The 21,314-nt window shown below is 41.6% G+C and overlaps 1 protein-coding gene across 6 annotated transcripts in view; it reads right to left on the bottom strand.

Moving 5' to 3' along the window:
- ANKRD6 (ankyrin repeat domain 6) overlaps positions 1 to 21,314 on the bottom strand; it is an 89,832-nt gene that overhangs the window by 50,681 nt on the left and 17,837 nt on the right. Inside the window, exon 1 of one of the 6 annotated variants that reach the window (XM_017742891.1) lies at positions 13,542 to 13,560. The exons of 4 other annotated variants lie outside the window; for them this stretch is intronic. The gene's annotated coding sequence lies outside the window, so the exon portion shown is untranslated. Of the gene's footprint in view, positions 1 to 9,676; positions 9,696 to 13,541; positions 13,561 to 21,314 lie in introns of those variants that run through there. One more of the 6 variants, XM_017742893.1, reaches the window with a different exon arrangement.

Here is a 21,314-nt window from a genome sequence, read left to right as displayed (position 1 = left end):
CTGCAAAGCACAGACACCAGTGAATTGTTATGGTTCTCGCAGGAAAACATACCTTTTTATTTATGAACTTACTGGCTGTTTATTGTTCTCTGTTTAAATGCTTCATGATGAACACAAGTAGCTGCGTCACTGTTTCTTTAAGTACCCTGACATTTAAGCTGGATGTTTCAAAAAGATTTATGCCCCTCCATCCAAAAGGGGCAAAAAGAGAGGCAAAGATGAACAAAGGGCTCTGGAGCACTGTGACCGTGGGAATGAGGTGCCCTCCACATGAAAACAGAAGAGCTCTTTAGATAACAGAACGGACAGCCTATGAAATGTCACTTACTCAGCTTTCTCTAAAAGATGGGGAATTTTAGGACCATCATGTGTAGGAATTAATTCAAGTAAATGAGCATGCTGCTGGATTTGTCCCCTAGAAGAACCTGGTGGCCACACTGCCCCATCTCTCTCCCTCACCACCACCCTGCAGGAAAGACAAGGGACTGGCAATACGTATCCACAGGTAGCCCAGATCCATTCTCTTCACTGACTGCAGAGCACGCTTACGGAGATAGAAACAGAAGGCTGTCCACACTAGGCACTTAATTCGGAGATTTTGGATTTTCCTCCAACATTCCTTTGGAGGAAAAATGTCTCTTTCCATTCGCTTAAAGAGAGTCCCAGGCAGACAGGTTGGTTTAAGAGTCAAGTGTCCAAATTTGAATAGCCTGATGTTTCACTAGCACCTGAAAGACTTTGCAAAATTACCTGTTTACTTTCTCACATTCATTCCAAATCACTATGTTTAAAACATATTAGAAAATACAGGAACTACTTTTCCTTACCTAATTTACACTAAAAAGCATGCTTTTTGTGTATGTATGTGAGGGGATGAGATTAGTCCCATTTCTGTTTTGGATATCAAAACCCAAAGATGGGATTCAGCCTCGGTGGTGGTTTCCACTGTTCTGCCACTACTGACCTTTTCCAGTCTTTCCATAAGAATCCAACTCCGAGCAGATGCACAGATACAGCTGGACAGGCAGGCAGGTCTGTCAGAAAGCACACCTGCTGTACTGGCGACCATATACCTGCTCAGCACACTGCCTGCTTCCCATCTGTGGCACAAATAAAACAGGCAAAAGGCTCAAAATCAGCTAACACAACTGGATAGCTACAACCTGGGTATTTGCAACAAAACCCTAAAAATATCCCAAATACTTTCTGCTTTATATGCGCTCTAAGAGTAAGCTCCAATAGAAACAGCAGAAGGAAGCAAAAATAAAAGAAAGTCAGGAGTTGAAAGGGAAACATTCAAAAGAAAGTAACGTATGTAATTTAAAGTCTTTTTGTGGGGTTCTGTGGGTTTTTATACACACCAATTACTTTATAAGGTCTTATTAATTATGTATGCTCTAAATATATATTTCTATAATAAGGTCAACAGCCATTATTTTTGTTAAGTCATTTGTGCACATGAAAGAAAACCAGAAAACCCATACAACCATTTGACGTGAAGGCATTAAACCACAATATTTCTCAAAGGTTTTACTCTAAAACTCTTACTAGATGTTTAAGGAAGCTTAACGGAGATACTGTCTGATTCCTGCTCCCTGCTCATCTGCACAGGAGGGCACTTTCCCTTTCACACACACACAAGGATGAAGCCTCCGTTGACTTAGATAGTGAGATAGAAAATAATAGATAAATGTTTTTGCAGAATGAAAGAAAAAAATCAAGTCTCTCTGCAGTTTTGTCAGGCTTTTTGATTTCTGATAACAATCAAAATAAGTGCAATTATTTTAGATGCCTACCAAAGCAGCACAAACTACATGGAATAAAGAAGCCAGGTACTGAGATATACTCTAGTTCTCTTCCATCTACTCAGGATTGCTGTAGAGCATGTAGTAACGAAGAAATTTGATTCTTTATTCAGCTGTTACATAGAACAATGCATATGATAAAAAATAATAAATAAAATTTCCTTGACAAAAGAGAACCATACTGAATTTCCAAAAGTGATCCCATAAACAAAACCCAGTGATTTAATAGCAGGCAATTTAAATGTACATATATTTTTTTAAAACTTAAAGTAAAAACCATTTGATTGGTCATCTTGTTTGTATCAAAAACAAGAAGGAAAACACTGCCTGAAAGTATTACCCAAGAGTATCCTATATCTGCTGTATCATCTCATTAAGAGGGGAGAAGTTCAGCAGCAAACAGCTACCCAGGCTGTCTCCAGCTGTAGTCCATGGCAGAGGAACTGGATGTTTCCAAAGCAAAGCAGCACACTTGTAAACCCACCCCAGCTGTAGAGCAAATCATCCTAAACATCTAATCCCTACCAGCAGCTAAATGGACACATGGCTGCGCTGAAGTTTTGCCATTTTGACCCAGGAGTAAAACCTTCCACAACTGCAACAGAAAAAGATACATTTCACTCAGCTTTACACCTTCTGAAGACAACCCAACGTGCCCTGAGATTTCATGTCCCAAAAGAAGATTACTTAAAAGAGTTTTTTCGAGCAGCAGACTCAACTGGCATGTAAGTGAGGCATTGGGAGGAGCTTACCTAATTCTAGGAACTAATTTTACATGTGATTTAAAAATATGAAAGCTTGGCATCTCTGGTGATAAACACACAATCAATTGCAACAAAATATAAACTTTATAGTAAAATTTGACAGTTCTACTTTTTAACCAAAAAAGTACTATATTTTCACAAATGTCTATTCAGTACAAAGAAAAGTATCAGAAAACAGTGAATTTTTGGTATACTTTTTTATATAGTATGACTGCTACTTCCCAATATTGTGCAGAGCTGTTCTTGGAGGAAATGTACTTCAATTACAATGGTGAAAAATAATGGGTTTGAAATAGTTTTATTAATTATTCTGAACCACCTTAAAGACTGGTTACAATAAAAAATACCCCACATATGACATTTTTCTTTTTGATAATTCACTGACTGTTTTGGTGCATTTAGAAGGGTTTTTTTTAAACTCTAAGCACCCACTGTATGCCAAAGTATACTTTGAAGAAATCCAGTACCAGCTCCATTTTGCCAGACAATCTTAAAAACAACAAGATTAGCTAATAAGGTTTTGAAATCTTTCACACAGAACATATCAAGTAACTTTTGACACAGTCAACAAAAAAAATCATATTAATGGAGCACACATATACTTGAAACATCTGATACGAAACAGTTAAAAGAACAACATTCATTAAATGGGTATTTCCAAATCAATTAAAAGACCTTCAAAAGGATGAAGATCATAAGAGGAGTAGAAAGTATTTCTCAAACGCAGCTGCACACTGCACAGCTGCACTGTTGTCACAGACACCTGCAAGCTCCAAAGCCAAAGTCCAATCAAGACAGAAGAAAGCAAATTTCACAATGCCGGTGTCATGCCTGCTACTAATCACCTACTATGGAACAAAACCACCTTCCCACCACAGCAAAAAAAATAAGCATGTATACATATGCCTCTGTATCTATCTCTGCATGACAGACCTCTCATTAGACACTTTCATCCAAGTACACAAGATATTCTAACTGCTCCCTTCCAAGGTTTATGAGTGAATTACGGAGACTTTACTTCCTTGCCTTCCCTCAGAGCTGACGGTCCATCAGGGACATCTTGGTGGAGAATGGGCTCCCCTGACGCTGTGGGGTCCTGAGAGCAGTGGCTCCTGTTCCTGTTCCTGCAAGTGGTGGGGAAGAAGAGCACATACCCCAGCTTGCCTGATCCTGCTGTAAGTAAACCAACTAATCCCCTTCTGAACTACTTGAGTCCTCCACAGCAATTATTTTAGAAGACAGACATCAGTCAGTCTGTATTGTCAATATCCAGACATTTGCATAAGGCTCTTGGATAAACTCTCAGATATTTCTCTCATGCCCTCACTGATAACCATCCAATGCACAGAGTTGTCTCTCACGGTGTGCAGGGTTGTGGACAGCTTTGGACATCTCCAGCAGCTAGAGTCAGCAGTCCCTGGCTGTGTCAGATGGTCAGCACATGGCACCAGGAGTCAGTGCAAACAGAAAGAGAGAAGGAGAGTCATAGGGAAACAAAAATAAAGAGCATTAGATGTTCCTGATAAACCTACAGCATCATAGAAGCTGCAGAGGCAAGAGATATACACTGCTCTGCTTGTCTAAACCTCCCGTAGGGCTATGCTTCTAAGTAGGCCAACAAGAAATGTGGTTATAGCTGCTATCGATCAAGCCTCAGCATCGCCAATACACAGACCAGGAGAGTAAAGACAAAGTTCAGACATCAACTTAAATTCTGTTTTCAAACTTCAGTCCTTCCATGTAACATAATATCATAGGAAAAGGGAGCAAACAGCTCAGCTGCCAAAAGCTTGTCTAATTACCGCAAATTTGTTTGCCTCACATTTCTGAATTCCTTTCTCTTTGCCAGACAATTGACTAAGAAATACCCCTTTCCTCAAAAAAGCACCGAAGCAGAATAAATAGAACAACTAATATAAACTGGCAGCTGTAAATTAATCTATATAGTAGGCAGTCTGGAAGGCTTTGTTCATCCCTACGGCTTTGTCGGCTACAAACCAGAGGAAACAAAAACAACCCCAAATACTCATCCACATCCGCACACTGTTCGTTAAACAGCAGCACTAATACTTAATCTCACCAGATGCTGGGATGAAACAAGCAGCACAGTCTCAGTGCACTGAAGGGTGTTGTGCCAAACAAGAGCTGTTACAGCGCTGGCACAATTGTCTGAAAAACAAGCAGCCGTACATGCCTGCATGCACAAGCCAGCAAGCGAGCGAGTGCTCCCATTGCTGCCTAAGTTCCTTCAAAGGCCCTCACGCTTTTTAAATTAGTATCTTTTGAGCCTGTTACACACATATCACAGAGTAAAATTTATGGGTTTTGTTTTTCCAAATTGACCCCTGTGCCCCCAGTTTATAGTCACACACTCTTAATGAAGAATTTTGAGCGATTATACCTATTTTTGTCATATTTGTTTTCCCATTCTGGTCAATTTAAAAGAAAGAGAACCTAAGAAAAAGGATGGAATTTCCACAGTGAAACACCCTAATTTATCACTTCTTTGGTAAGGAGAAAAAACCTACAGATGTTTTGTAACAGCTAGTATAGAGCTGGGTTATTAAGCACTTTATTCCTCAAACATATCTCAAACACATTATTATATCTTAATCACTCTGCAACTATAGAAAAATGCTTATCAAAACCTCTGATGAGCAGATTTATAACTATTTCTTTAGCACTGAGCTGGGAATGAAAACATAAACAAAGAAGGCTGACTCTAAATGTTTATTACGTTCATGTGATGATATTTGCCTCAGAGATACATTACCCAACATAAAAATATATTGCTTCATTCAACATAAATAGACCAATATGTTCACTTGAAGCATTCAGATCTAAGCTCCTGGGCTCTTGAAAGGAAAAGGTGAAGTCAGTAAAAGCAATTTGGGTTTTTTTAAACTCTCTCTTGATTTATGGTGTCGTATGGAGAAAAAAATCTTTGTATATACCTGTTCATATCAGACACTGCAGTATTCAAATATCATGGGGAAAAGCAATCAAAATAAATCACAGTCTTCTCCTTCCCTGCCATTTAAATGTATTTCATCCAGGAAAGTAACCTCTAGCTGATTACTTGCAGCACCAGCATCAGTAAGAGTGTGTCACAGCTCATTTGCCAGAGCTGCAAGAATGAAGCTCATTCTGTGCTGGAGACATTCCTCCATAAACAAAGTGAACAGGTGCTTGTGGAAATACTCGCTTTATGAGGTCTGACTTTTGGGTTCTTGATCTGTAGCACCACTACCAAAGAAAGCTGACAGTTTCAGGTACCCACATAACAATGCATTAAAAAAAATTAATACTGAAACTGAGTTACTAACCAGGTCACTTCATACAGCAGTAGAGCAAGTTTCTCAGGGAGGTGCTGGGATAATAAAAGCTTTACTATGCTGACACATTAAAAACAGGAGTAAAACCAACTGAAAGATAAAAGAAGGCACACTATGGCCACTGCCACCTTATGGTCTGGAGTGGATCCAGAACATTCTGAAGGCAGAACCTCCACAGCAGTGGACAGACAAGCATCTTCCACTGAGAAAGCACACATAAAACACAGTCCGACTACATTTGCCTCATTCATGTTCATTTCACCTGAACTCATCTAGAACCACAGTTGCTGGCTGGGTTTTTTTGGTGTTTTTTTTGTTCCTTATTTCTGTCAGAGACTTGAACGACCAAAGTGCAAGACCACCAGGGTCGAGCATGAAGACCAACAAGGTGAGCAGAGTGAAGCTTTCCTTACACTCATAATATATTTATATATAGCAATTATATATATATATATATATATTGGACACATTTATATATATCAAATATATTTTTATATGTATGGTTTTATTCACATTACTTTCTACACTCTGCATTATGGTTTATAAATACCTAAGATGATTTTTCCCTCCTCCTTCTGTTCTGTAACACCACCTATCACACTGAACCTGGTAACCCTGCTCTGGGCATACCTTTAGCATGTATCCCTACAGCTAGGCTCTAGCCAGCTCCAAACCCTGCAGCTTCAAACTCCAGCATCTCTGCCCTGGGGTAAGGCAAGCCCTGGCCTCACTGGTCTCACCACCAACGCTGCACATAACCCCCCTGTCACTGCAGAAGAAAGCTGCTGCTCCCCATCAAATCAATCCAGTAACAGCTGGACCTGCGATGTCTCCTCTGAGCAACTCCCACTGCTCTTTGCACCAACAGTCCCTCCACACTGCCCTGGCACAGGATAAGCATGTGTCCAAGGGAGCTTGTTTTTGGCTTGGCTTTGCACTGCAGGTCCTGTGCTCGTGCTCCCACCCAGGCTGAAGGGAACTGCAGCAAGCCCCAGATACCAGCCCTGGCATGACCTGAAGCTGGTCAGCTGGGAGGCAGCAGGGAGAGCGCAGCAGAAAAGCACTTGTGGAACTCCAACCCCAGGTGAACTGATACACATATTCACCCTGTCTGTGTCTGGAAGGACTGCATCACTAAAAAGTGGAGAAAACCTTGGATGTAAGGGCTAAAAGGGTTACAGCAAACTATCAACATACCCATTTCTATCTCTGTAAATAAATTGTGCAATTCCTTACAGGAAGGATTATGTCCCCAGAGCACCATGCTGTGGCCAAAACACACCCCCACATCCCTCCTTGCAGCGCCTCCCTAGATAATCCCCAGCAAATAAATCCTCTCCGTGCCAACGGGGCTGTCAAGTGCTAACGGAAACAGTAGCTTGCAGGAGCAAAACTATTTCCAACCTTCAAAGGCAAACACCCCCACAACTCCAGGCCACCACATCCTTTCACTGAAACATAAACACAAAACAAAACTATGTGTCAACACCAACTGTGTTTAGCTCTCCTACTTGTGTGTGCACATACATGCGTTTGTGTATATATATATATATACACATATACATATATTGCATTGCCGTCTGTTAGAGGCTTCTACCAGCAGCTGCAGGAGGCAAATGCCCCCCTGCCTAATCCCCTCCCCATGTGGGAAAAGAGCTCATTTTACTAGCTGAATGCATGCTATATATTTTCTTTATCTATATGTATCATTAGACATTCTTTTCTCTGTGTCATGAATGAATTGGGGAAGAGTCACTGATTTCCAATGAGGAGGAGCAGAAAGGCAGGGTGACAATAAAGGGACCCTGTATTAATCAAATGTGCAGCCCAGACAGCAATACCGAGGCCTTAATCTCTGTCTGGGACAAGTGTTGCTTAAAGCTTTCACCCAAAGAGAAAAGGAGAGATTTCACATGGCAGGTGCTGCACTTTCTGCAGCAGTGTAAAACTCCATTGTTCCAGATTTCTGGTGAGCATCAGAAGAGAAAGAAGGAAAAGAAGAAAGGAAACAATACAAGTGGCAGCTTCAATGCAGAGGGAAGTGGGAAGGAATGGGAATCCTTGCTAAATTCTCACATTATTATGCATTAACAAATTTAAACAGACTGAACAACATGATGGGCCAACACACTTGTTCCTCATCTGCAAGCAACTCAGATGAGGCCACATTTTGTTCTGGCACTGCTCCACACATAACCTGGTGCCATACAGGACAGAGACAGAGCATCACAAAACCCAAGTCTGCACAACTCCATGGCACAGCTTTGCCTTCACATCCCTTGGGCTGGGAGCCTGCTCTCTCTCGTCTCTTCCCTAGAGGATGTTCCTGCCTCTTGGCTGAAGCAGCACAGGCCTCTTCTGTGCCCATCCAAATGCACTGCTGGTGCAAAACATCTCCCTGCTCATGAAATCTGGAAGAGCCTTTGTACACCTCCCTCCCTCATCTACTTTCTAACTTGTTTCAAACCCAAGGAGAAAATGTGTCTTGCCTTTCTTGCCTGAGCTTCTTAAAGTCTCTCTGTAACAGAATTACTTAAGTGAAGTGTTTTGGTATAAAAATTGTGTGGAAGACTCTTAAAAATGACCTGCCAAAGAAAACATATCCTCTGCCCCTGCAATATTAAATGACATATTTAGGTGAAGAGAAGGAAAGCTCCTGTTTATTACTCGTATTAGAAATTCATGTCTTGCCTCTCCTGGGATGCCACATGAATGACTGGAAAGGTGATGTCAGAGTAGTCATCACAGCAAGAGTGCCAAAGGAAAGGAAAAATCCTTTTTGTTACTTTGTTTTGTTTTGGACTATGTTCAGGAAGATGCATCACTTCACTACAGTAGCCAAAGTGTTTCCTGCATCCTATCAGTCTGCAGCCTACAGCTGGATACATGCCCATCCTGATCATGCTGGTCCTCCCTGGAGACCTCCAACACACTCAGAGAAGACTGTGGTGTTCGAAACACTGCTATGGTGAAAAGTAAAGCAGTCAAGAGAAACAAGCAGACCCTTTCAGATTTGCTAGGTGCAACACTGAAACAAAAATTGTATCATTTTCTTCTTTCATTCACAGATGAACTACAAGCAAATAAAGCAGTGGGTATGATTCCTAGACCGGGTGAGGTGTTTGCAGAGTCTAATCTTCCCAATCATCAGCTTCATAAAACACACAAGTAACACTGACACTCACATCTCATGGACGAATCTCTAAAACCTATACAAAGTTACAGCCCTTCAGCTCAAAGCGCCATGACTTCAGTATGTTCACCCAGCTGTACCAAATGTATCCTGCACCTTGTATTGCTCTCCTTCTACTGTTTCACCTCAGTCTGTCATCCCTCTTTCATCATTCTTCCCTAAAAACAGCTTACTGATGTAATTTAAAATAACAACAATGTTGCTTAACCATTTCAGATAAACCTTTTATCAGTCATGTTCATATCCCCAAAATAATATTGCTGTCATTCAATTCTCACACAATATATAAGTAGTTGCCTTAACTCTCTAGGCCACATACTGCTTCCAAAGTCATGCCACCGTTTAGGGTAAAAGAACACTATCTGCAGGTACAGGAGTGATAGAGTAACATCATGAAAAATTACCAGAAAGTTCTGATGAAGATAAAAGCATTTATTATGTGACTATAGTCTGATTAAATATCCAGCAACAATTATGCCATAGCAAAAGAACTGTTTTACCTCCAGAAATTAACATAAGCATTCATTTATGGAATTTAGGAAATCAAGCTTAGGTCACTGTTGTCCAATTCCATCTTACCCAGGAAAAGGATGCTGTAGATATTGAAGGATCATATAGAGGCACGGGAGAGATCATTTTTCTTCCTTCTCTTCTCTAGCCATATACTTCTGGCCACTGTGTGAGGCAAGGAAGAAGAGCTTTTGTTCCAGCTAAGCCAATACAGCTGCTCATTTTCCAGCCTTGTCTTGTTATACCAAAGAAAGCCCATGAGAGAAAATAAGGGGTAGGTCAGGACATTCTGGAAAATATTATCAATTAAAATGCTCAACCAACATCCATACACCTGTTTAGGTTCATATTTATACACTTGCTCAGAAGAGAGAAAATACAAAGTCTACAGAAGAAGGTTAAAATTGTCATTGAAAAGGTGAAAAGAAGAAAAATTAAAAGAATTACAAACTGCCATCCTGTCCTTATCACCCAGAAATAAACTCTTAAGCAGCCTCAAGTAGAATACAACAATGGAAGTACGCTAACAAAACTAAGCACAAAAATCATCAAAAATTATGTCTAATATAATGTTCCTCTTTGACAGGGTCACAAAGAAAAGCAGTGTATGCATCTTGAATTCAGTAAGGCTTTTGACACCGACAAACGAACTAAGGAAATACAACCTATGGGTGTAAGCTAGGTGCCGGAGTGATTTAGAAAATCAATAGCTCAGTAGTTATCTCTGACAGTTTCCTTATCAAACTGTCCTGCAATTTCTGATAGGCTCCTATATATGTATATGCTGAGTCCAGTTTTGTTCAATAGTCCCATGTGGGATCAAGAAAACAGAGATGACACTTGTGAAATCTGTCTCTAACATCAGAATGGGTAAAGTTTCAAGTTCTTTAGAGGGAGACAGATCACTTTTCAAAGTAATTTCAAATTGCAGAAATGGTATGGAATAAAGAGGATGCAATCAATAAAGTGAAAAGTTCCATACAAACGCAAAAATAGGAATGAACTGACTAAGCAGCAGTACTGGAAAAAAAAACACCTATAAGACACAGTGAACCAAAACCTAAATGGAAATGAAGAACATAGTGCTGAAGTGTAAAAGATACCTCTCAGGCTGGATACATAAGTAGTGGCTAGAGAACTGCTGATTTTAGTAGGCAAAGGAAGAAAAATGCAGAGGCTCTTTTGTGTGAATAAGATATGCCAGTGTGACTTATTGTGATTTAAAAACAACTATTAAACTGACACAAAAAATAAAGTGATGTTGTTGTTAAGCAGCCCATGTTTAATTAATTTAGCATATCCTGATAAAGAAATCTGAGGCTACTTATCAGAGTTACTCATGTCCCTCCAGATCTCTTTACCTCAAAAATGGGACTAATTGAAGTATGGACACTGATAATGGGTATTTTTCATTTTATTCACTTTGAATGTGACCACTAGACCATATTAAATTATAGTAGAACTCACCAGTGAGTTTTCTGAGAGAAGCAACTTCTGCATCATCCCATTTTTGCTAATCAAATTGCTTTTAAAATGTGCATGAAAAGCTGAGCACTTGCAGCTGTTCACTGGAAACTGAGTGAAATGAAACAGTCCCAGTGCTGAACCTCTCCAGCATTAACTCCAAACCAGCACTGGTCTCACCACTTTCTACAGAGCTAAATAGCTTCTGCATTTCAGAAATAAATTTTAACCACCTTTATGTGGGAAAACTGATTTTAGTGTGCCGTTTATTTCACAATTAGAAGCATGCAGCATACAGGATCATTGTACTTATCACTATTAAAATCTTAAAATACGAAAACCTCCTTTAGCAAGCTGTCAATTGCCATTCTTCTAATAAGGGGCTCTTGCACTTCGACTATTAATGCAAAATACGCATTTCCAATTTAATATAATCCCTTAGTGACTACACCACATTACTTGTACAGTACAGTCAGAGACACCAGGGGATTTTCAACAAACTGTCAAAAAGACTTTCTCTACTTTAGGAAACATTGAGTATAATAGTGCCCACAATTACATAAATTGGAAATAATCCTGAAGACCCTATTCTCCATAGGTAACAGCAGTTATACGTTCTGCAATCTTTCTTAATAAGCAATATATCCATGTCCCACCATATTATTATTGAGCATATTTATGATACTAGAAGCCTGCCTATGTTACTACCACGATGAAAAAAAAGCATTATGGGGAGCCAGGTGAACACGCCCACCAAAGCAGTTCCAGAGTGGCCAGGCCTGAAGCAACCTAGACCATTTGAGAAGACTCAGATTAGGAGAGCAATGAGATGAGAAAGATGAAAAGGTCAGACAGACAAATAAAGCAGCAATTAGACACAGAGGTAGCTGGGTCCAGTGATGTGACCAGAATACCTATCTGTATTCCAGTCCCAGGTCTGACAGAGGCTTTCTCTGTGCTGTTGAGAGAGTCATTTAATTTTCCTACACTTTTGGTTTACAAGCTGTAAAAACACTGATTCCAGGTTTACTGTGACATACGGTGATACTGCAAGAAGTAATGCACTACCATTTACACCCAGCTAAATTTCTTAGAAGGAACGTAAAAGATTACAGTTGAGAGTAGGGGGAAATTATGTAGGGGAGGAAAAGGAAAAAACAAAGAGGAATGCAAAAAACAAACCAAAAAAAGCCTGAAACAAGGAGTTTACAATAGAAATTTAAAACTGACTCTTTAACTCAAGATTAAAAGTCTGAAAAAATCCTCAGTGTTTCTGAAATACAGTTTTCCATTAAGCCATGTTATGGCAAAACCTCCACAACCCAGCACAAAGCAAGCCAGCCTCTTCAGACGGTCTGTGCAAATAAATATACACAAATAAGGGGTGTGTTTATTTAAGGAATATTCTCCAGGATCCTTATACTGACTAGTCACAATGAATCAGGGCACATGTTTTAGGAAAACAGCATATTAAAAAAAAATATTTACTGATTCACTTTCTGAAGGCTTATTTGGGGTACATTATCAAATTGTCCATGTGGCAAAAATTTCTGCTAGCCAAAAGGTACCTCTGATTTCCCCTACCTTTGGCCACTTATTTTCAGGAAGACAGGAACACTGTGGTGAGTGTCCTGAAAATTGGCTTTGTTGGTGCAGTCTTCTACTTTGAATGGAGCAGAGGTTCACAGGCAATGTAATTTCAGAAATTACTAATGCTATTCGAACTACCATATGCCTCTATTTTTACACTGCCCTCCATTCTTCTGCCAGATGCTTCTCTTCTTTCATTTCATCTGCTTAATGAACCTCAGCTATTTAGGTCCCAGTGCTTTGATTTTAGAAAATTATGTAAGATACTTTATAAAAATACATCATCATTATTATTATTATTAAGAAGATGACTGACTGACTCATTTTTTTTCAAAAAAGGTAACATTTAGTTCAGCTGTTCAAAAAGGTACTTTGTGGTACCAATATCCCAGCTTCCAGACGGTGAAACCAGAGACAAATCTCCAGCCAGAATTAAAACAAGCACAAGATACTTACAGCAGATACAGTCATACACACAGAAGTGTACATGACATTTTGTCCCCATTTGGGTACTGGGGTTTTTTTGTACTGACAAAGAAATGGCAACGAAATATGGATGATCTAACAGTCTACAGGTCTGGATGTTTATCTAGTATCTCAGTGTACAGGATTCCAGACCTGTGGATGGTTTGATTATCCTGGCATCCCTCTGAGTCTAGCAAATCTCAGTCTGCTATTTTGCTCACTCCTAAGGAATTACTATTGTAAGACCCCTTGAAACCTCTCATTTTGTCTTTATGCCCCCATCACACTCAACGAATTCAAATTGCTAACTTGCCTGACCTTAGAATACAGGCTGCTACATTATTAATTTTTAATTTGCCTTAATCAAAACACTGAGGAAGAAATATAAAAGTTAAAAAGCAATATTTGAACTCACATTTATTACTGCTCTCAAAGGTGCAATTCATCTACCCTGAGGAAGCCAAACAAGGGTGGAAGGTCTCATTTGGATGCGTTCTGGCACAGCAAGGACCACTGTGACGAAAGCAGAGTACAACAGTCACAAGAAGTTGTGCTGCTCTGGGTAGAGGAGTTAACAGAGCAGATGCAACCTCCATAAGAAATTCTCACAACTCACCATCTGACTTACAGAGTGGTACCACCACTTCTGAACAGAAGTGAAGAGGCAAGGCTAGAAGTAACTCACAGCTGTAGGTGCTCAGGATCAGCGCCAAAAGCAGCTGTTACCCCTACAGGGTAAAAGGAGTTCTAAAACTGGAGTACGGCTCTCACTGCATCCATAAGAGCAGCTGCACTGCCTGGGAACACAAAGCATCTCAGGTGTCCTTTAATGCACTGGGCAGTTCCCAAACTGCCTAGGGGACATGCTCAGGAGGTGAGAAAGGCACCCAGGGTCAGTAAATTACATCAATTAAGAGTTTCAGAGTGACCTACTCATTTCTATTAGGAAGAGGGACTGCACTTCCACACTGCCCTTCTATGTACGGTGTAACTGGCAAGAGTATGTTTCTTTACCAGATGAGATGAGCTTTTGTATTTCATAACACAGCTGTTTTTACTGATAAGTGAGACTTTAAAGACAAGTTAAGCTTCTTGCATGCAAAACCACCGGTAAGAGGAAAGAGGTCAGGTCCCCACCTGTGTCAGGGAGGAAAACATTAACACAGCTTTAGAGCAGTCGGTTCAGTGTTAACTTGTCTGCTTTATTTTTAATGAACCGTGAACAAGCCAGCAACTTTGACTAACAGTTAATACCTTGACCCAGCACATACATAAAACCAGACATAGCCCCAGGGAACAGGTTTACTCCCAAGGTCAATCTAACCAGGGGGAAAAAGTGTTACATATGGGTTTGGGTTGATCTAATTCAGCCACAGCACAAACTGGGGCCAAATACACTGCAGGAATAACCCTTGTGCAAACATGCCACGAGGGGCAGCTAACAGGTATTACACAGGCCAGAAGAAAGGAGCCTATTAATGCAGGGCTGCAGGAGAGGTTTCACAGCAGGCAGTGACCCTCCTTCCTTCTGTGCCTTCCGCTGCTCAGCAAAATGACTACACAGGATAAAGCACTATGCAGGATACTGGAGCAAAAGCTCTACAAGACGGTAATGCCTTTCTGATCCATCAACTAGAAATGGATTTTCAGCGATTTGTTTTCAAGAGGTATCGTTTTTAAGTAGCTTGTGATATCTATGCTGCAGATAATGGGTGTTGCAAGAAATACCCTTAGCACGAGGAAATTTACCCGGGCTCTTTTTTCTCCTCTTACACTGGGGAAATGAGACGGTTCCCAAATCCTAATGCATGTATTGCTTTTGATTTGTATCTTACAGCAAATAATCACAAACACTTGCCTTGAGGGACTGTAAAAGAGACTAGACTGTTACAATTATTATTTCAGTTCTCGCATGCCCACAGCAAAGATTACCATGGGACTGAACAACCCTCCTAAATTAGCAGTTAGTCCATCCTAACAGATGGAGTCGAAGTATTTTGCTCTCTCTTCCCTGCTTACAGTAGCTTTTTAGGCAGGTGAACACAGATGGCAAAATGGCCTTTTATTTCAGCAGCAGCTGGATCCAAATGATGTCAGCATATAGTAGGTAAAGAAATACACAGGACAGGCTGGAAAATCAGTAATGAAGTAACCCTCATGAGTAGATACTCCCCTCTCCTTGTCCATTTTGGAAAGCCACAAATGCACCAAACATTTCCTGTAAGGGCCAAGTGAGGAGAAGAGAAATCCTAAATTCGATCCCCTTCTAGTTTAAGGAAGTCATAACAAGTTTTACATTTATGCCCTAACCTTTAAAAAACTAACATTAAAAACTCATGAAATAAAACATATGAGCACAGTCAAAAGCACTCCTGAGAAAAAACTGGTGTCTGGCACCCTGTGGCCATCCTACTCCTGTCCCCAGCTTCCATTACTGACTAAATGACCCCCTTCCCTATCCCACTTATTTTTTCCTTAAAAGTATCAGGAAATGAAAGCTTGCCTTCCTTCCAGCCCATGAATGGAACGTAAGAAAACTGAGTACACTCACATAAAATAAATCTCTACCAACAGTGAAGACAAAGATCATCCATTACAACCACCAGCTGCCATGGGAGCAGAGCGTAACTTGGACATCAGGGAAACATCTGCCGCCACCATCACCACTGATTCCTTCCGAAAACAGAATAATCAGTTCCCAACTGATGCTGACAGATGTGTAAGCATGGGACTAGTACTGCCTTACACAGTATTTCCTCACCTGAGCACACCGAGGACAGAACTGGCAAAGAGGGGGAGTGGAAGTAGGACATGGTCACGGACCATTTTTTTACACAGCAGTAAAAAAAATCATCTTATTGGAGAACTTGGTATTTTTTGAGCCCCATGGCTGGTCCAAGTTGTTCCTTGTGTTGGTTTAATCTTAGCTGGATGCCAGGTGCCCATCAAAGCTGCTCTATCATCCCCCTCCTTAACTGGACAGGGGAGAGAAAATATAATGAAAGGCTCATGGGTCAAGCTAAGGGCAGGGAAAGATCACTCACCAATTACCATCACAGGCAAAACAGACTCGAACTCACTACCAATCAAATCAGAGTAGGATAACAAGAAGTAAAAACAAATCTTAAAAGCACCTTCCCCTCACCTCTCCCTCCTTCCTGGGCTTAACCTCATTCCTGGTTCTCTGCCTTCCTCCTCTGGGGAACCAGGATCAGAGGAAGGACTCCTCACACTATTCCCCTGCTCCAGCCTGGGGTCCCTCCCACAGGACACAGTCCTCCACAAACTTCTCCAACATGAGTCTGTCCCACGGGCTGCAGGCCTCCACAAACTGCTCCAGTGTGGGTCCCTCCCATGGGGTGCAGTCCTTCAGGAACAGGCTGCTCCCATGTGGGTCCCCTGTAGAGTCACAAGTCCTGCCAGCAAACCAGCTCCAGTGTGGGCTCCTCTCTCCACGAGGTCTCATGGGCCTCCAGGAGCCTTTTCCAGCTCAGTGCTCCCACCAGATCACAGCCTTCTTTGGGAATCCACCAGCTATGGCGTGAGGTTCACCATGGGCTGCAGGTAGATCTCTGCTCCCCCATGGATCTTATGGCCTGCAGGGGCACATCTACTTCACCATGGCCTGCAAGGGAATCTCAGCTTCGGCTCCTGGAGCACCTCCTTCCCCTCCTTCCTCACTGATCTTGGTGTCCACAGAACTGTCCCTCTCACATATTCTCACTCCTCTCTTCTCTGGCAGCAATTTGCCTCTATGCAGTAACTTTTTCCCCTTCTTAACTCTGTTATCCCAGAGGCACTACCACCATCAGTGATGGGCTCAGCCTTGCCCATCCAGGGGCCTATCTTGGAGCCAGCTGGCATTGCCTGTATTGAACAGAGAAAGCTTCTGGCAGCTTCTCAGAGAAGCAATCCCTGTAGCCCACCTGTTACCAAAACCTGGCTGCGCAAACCCAATGCACTCATCACCTGGAGAAAAGCCATTCCCAGCTTCCTGCTGGCCTACCTGGTCACTATGATCATGTAAATCTTTGTGCACCTGGACATTAAGCTTAGCCCAGTACTGGTGAGTTACGGGATTTTCTGTCATTTGAACCTGCGTAATTGTACAATTGATCTGTATTTGTTACAGTGCTGTTACTTAGAAATGAGCTACTGGTCTGGTGTCACACCGGACATCAATGGGGCTGTCTTTAAACACTCATCAAGAGCTCATTCACTCATTCCTTAAACATCTGACCACTAGTGATTTGACAGCAAAGAAACTAAGGCAAGAGAAGTGGAATGCCTGCAGAGACCCAACACTTAACGCAGTTTCAAATATAGATGGCTGCAAGTTTGCCATGAAGAAAAGAGACAAGAGCAGGATCATCAGGATAGTCAACCACCAACACAAATCTAGTAATGAGAGAAAAGGTGGAGGAGAGGTTCTCTTTCTGGAGGCTAGTTTTGTGGCAGCAAGAGATGCTGATCTCTTTTTAAAACGAAAATCAAGAGATGACTTTTTACTAGCTTGAAATTTTGACCATCATGACCACTCTTCATAAGACAAGATGTAAACTTGCAATGCCCTGTCCAATCACTCTCAGAACGAATGACCTCCTGATGAGATTTCACTGCTTCACCTATGAAGCCGAATACCCAACATAAACCACTTGGTGCAAACGTCCTTGGCTGATTTTTTTCTGAATGGCTACATTTTTATCATCATCATCACCTTCACTAGATGCTCACTGCTCAAAAGCTCAGTCAAGGGTGAAGGACAAAAACATGGCAATGATGTAAGGGCAGCTGTGAAATGATTACTTGAGATGAAATCTGTAGCAGTGTGCTACTGTTGCGAGACCAGCAGTACAACTGAAAGCTACTGAGCCAAAAGTGGTTTCATCTTCAGTCAGGAAAGCACAGTGTACAAGGACCTGATTTAGTTTCCCTCAGGTTTTTAAAGCACTGTCCCAATATATAAAGTGTGTAGCTTCCACAGATCTCCAGGTGTCCCTTCCAAACCAAACTGTTATGTGGTATGAATGAAATTAGAAAATATTAATCAGCATACATACTGGGAGAATATGAAAAGATTTTGCCACTTCTGAAATAAATTAATTTGTACAATGACTGTAGTAAGAATTCAGTTTCAGGGCTTATGTTGCACATATTCTACTTGCCAGAAGAAATACAAGATACTAGTGGGTCAAAGGATGGTTTCATATGGGCATATAATTGCATCCAGTGGTGGGCTGAACACTCCCTCAGCAAGGGAATATTTACAATAAGCCTTTTCTAAATTCCGATATACAATTTATCTAGAAGAAAAAGTCACACATCCTTCTCTGAGAGAACAGGAGCCTGCTACTGCTATTAACTCATTCTGAGACTGCCTTAACGACTTAACTGTCCAAGACAACTACTGGCAGTGTCTTATTTTACACCTATTGCTGGGAGAGAAGCTCCAAAATGTAACTAATCTTAAAGACAAGAGAATTAAGCTACTTTTGCATATAGGCTATGCAAGTTCTCTTTGTCAGGGACTTTGTGCATTAATAAGCACAGTTAATATTACCTCCAAAGAACAATGTGTTCGTGGGATAACATGTATGATAACACGTTTCATGAGACACACGTTCAAAAATGAAGAAAGCATGTTCTGGTTATTGAATTTGTCCACAAAATTATGGATGTGTCTTTCAAGAAGCAGTTCTGAAACAACCATTTATCAGTCCTGCTTTACTCATCTGCCCATCAGGAAAGACAATACTGTAATATGTGCTGGCTCACTTGGAGTACAACAGAAGGTGAAACAGAAGCAACAAGGAATATCTACAACAGATGATCTGACCAGCTAACTAAAAGCATATTCTATAGGGAAACCTCAGCTGCTTCTTTCACAAGAGGCCAGGGACACAACAACCCTGATGCCTTTATATGACAACAGATCTCCCCACACTTCCTTCATGAAAAAATGTGATCTAAAATTGGATCTTTCGGAGATTCTCTGTGGGTTTTCACATCTATTTGGTTTGCCAACTCAGAGGTTTTCACATGTGGTGAGACCCAGCTCCACACTTACCTCTGTCTGAGCAGCTGGCATTGTTCTTCCTCAGGAGATTAAGAGGCACCTAACTCACAACACCATCCACATTGACTTGCAGCCCCTGGAAAGGCTCGTGGCTGCACAGATGGTGCCACAAAGCGTTCCCAACTTGCCTTCCCTTCCTGCTTAGGGACTAAGACAGAAGCCATCCTTATAGCTACAGACAGGTCTCCCTGAAACAGAAAACACCAAACAGCTGGTACCATTCCACCAGCTCTCCTGCAACACTATCACATTACATTTTGACTATCACACAATAAAGAACCCTCTGTCTTCCTTAAATGAATGAGGAAGTGGCAAGCTGGGGTTAGGGAGAGGAGAGCAGTGACAAGAATGCAAACATCCTGCAAAACATGTTCAGTCCTGGACGCTACCTCTTGGAGATCTGTAGCAACAACACTAGGCAACAACCTAGATTTTTGGTTTAAAAAAAGAAAAAACCAAAACACTCAAACCGTCAGAATAGGCAGAAAATTACTCCTCTCCACACCATTCTGCAGAAAGTGTAATACACAGCCACAAATTCTCTTGGGCAGGCTTATATTGCAATTTTCACAATATTCTGTATTTTCTGACTTGAATCAGTAGCTTCCATGAGCCCATAAAAAAAACTAAGAAATATCTGAAGAAAACTGAGGATGCCAGCTCCTCCATCTTGCTTTAAGAACAGAGCCTCACTTTTACAGTATTGTTAAAGAGTTAAGACTGAGGAAGTCCCTTTGCTGGGAGGGGAGACTGTCACCTGCTGGCACAAGAGAAAAGGGTATCTCAGCACACTTGCACGGAACCATGTGTCTACAGCTCTATTTTCTGCAGGGATCTATCTGCTTCCCAAGAGGCCAGTGCTGCGCTCCCCAACTAGAACAGACTCCACAGTGAATTTTCTCAAGTGAACAAAAGCAGCAATGTTGGTTTATGACAGGATTCATTCCCTTAAAATGCTTTATCAGTTTTTGCAGGGCGGAGGACAAAACTGGTCACAGAAGGCATTTTTAAAAGAGGAGTGTGCTTGTCTTCTCCCCCTGCATCAGTGAGCAAGGTTTCACATTAGAAATCAGGACCAAGTTCACCCTATACTACTCACTCATCCGTGGTGTGCATCTGGCAGGCCTGCACTATCCCCGTAAGTGTGGAAGCTCTTCAGAAGGACTGTGTCCTTGGGGTGCCCTGCCACAACAAAACCATCAGCGAGAGCAGGGAGCCCATCTGACATCTCTGGACTGCGGGAAGAAGGGAAGAGGCATCAGTGCAGTTCTGCATCAGGTGCAGCAGGTAGCATGGGCTGTCGGGGTGCTTCCCTCACAGGGACAGGGAGAAGAGCCTGCCTTGCTCTTGAAACTTTTTGTACCCACTTCTGGTTTCTCTCCTTTCTTGCTTGGTGATGTAGGGAAGTAGCCCCATCTAGCCAGATATCTTGCAGTGCTCCTCAACAAGCACCCTGCCAGGGGCATTTCCCCAGCACTGGAAAGATTTGGATGTTTCTCACTGCATTCCGAGGTCTCCCCTGAGATCTGAAGGGATGCTGGCTGCTGCAACTGCTCAGAAGAACAAGCAGCACAGAGAGAGAGCGCAGATTTCCCAGCCAAACCCCTTGTACATAACAAAGAAGTGAAATGCAGAACTTGGTGCAGTGTGGAAAGCAGCTGCCTAGCTCCTGAATTAGACATTTTGTCCAGATTTCCATACAAAATAAGCACTGGAGTATCTAAAAAGCTCTCCCAGACAAGAGTGGCTGGCAAGCCAAAGCACCAGCAGCCAACACAATAAGCTGGAAGAATCTGTGGAGACAGGGCAGCTCCCTTGAAGCTGGAAACTGATGGCTCTGGAAGTAATGCTGAAAGGATGCTACAGTTGTTTGCTGTAACAGAGCTGCCCACTTCAACCTGGGAGAGAAGGAAGCATTGCAAATGGAGACAGTAGGAGCACCTACAATAATTGAAGGAAAAAATACAGAACTATTTAAAGACATCTCTCTCTCTCTCTCTCTCTCTCAAGGTGTTTAAGTTAAAAATGACCACAGGAATTTCAAATAATGGATTAATTTCAAAGACATTTGTGTGATACCCTGTCAGACCTAATGAAGAGCTAAGGTTTTGG

Source organism: Corvus brachyrhynchos, unplaced genomic scaffold (genome assembly GCF_000691975.1).
Source record: "Corvus brachyrhynchos isolate BGI_N302 unplaced genomic scaffold, ASM69197v1 scaffold87, whole genome shotgun sequence".
Taxonomy (NCBI): domain Eukaryota; kingdom Metazoa; phylum Chordata; class Aves; order Passeriformes; family Corvidae; genus Corvus; species Corvus brachyrhynchos.
Note: the sequence above shows the minus strand (reverse complement) of the source record. Positions and strands in the feature narration are given on the sequence as shown.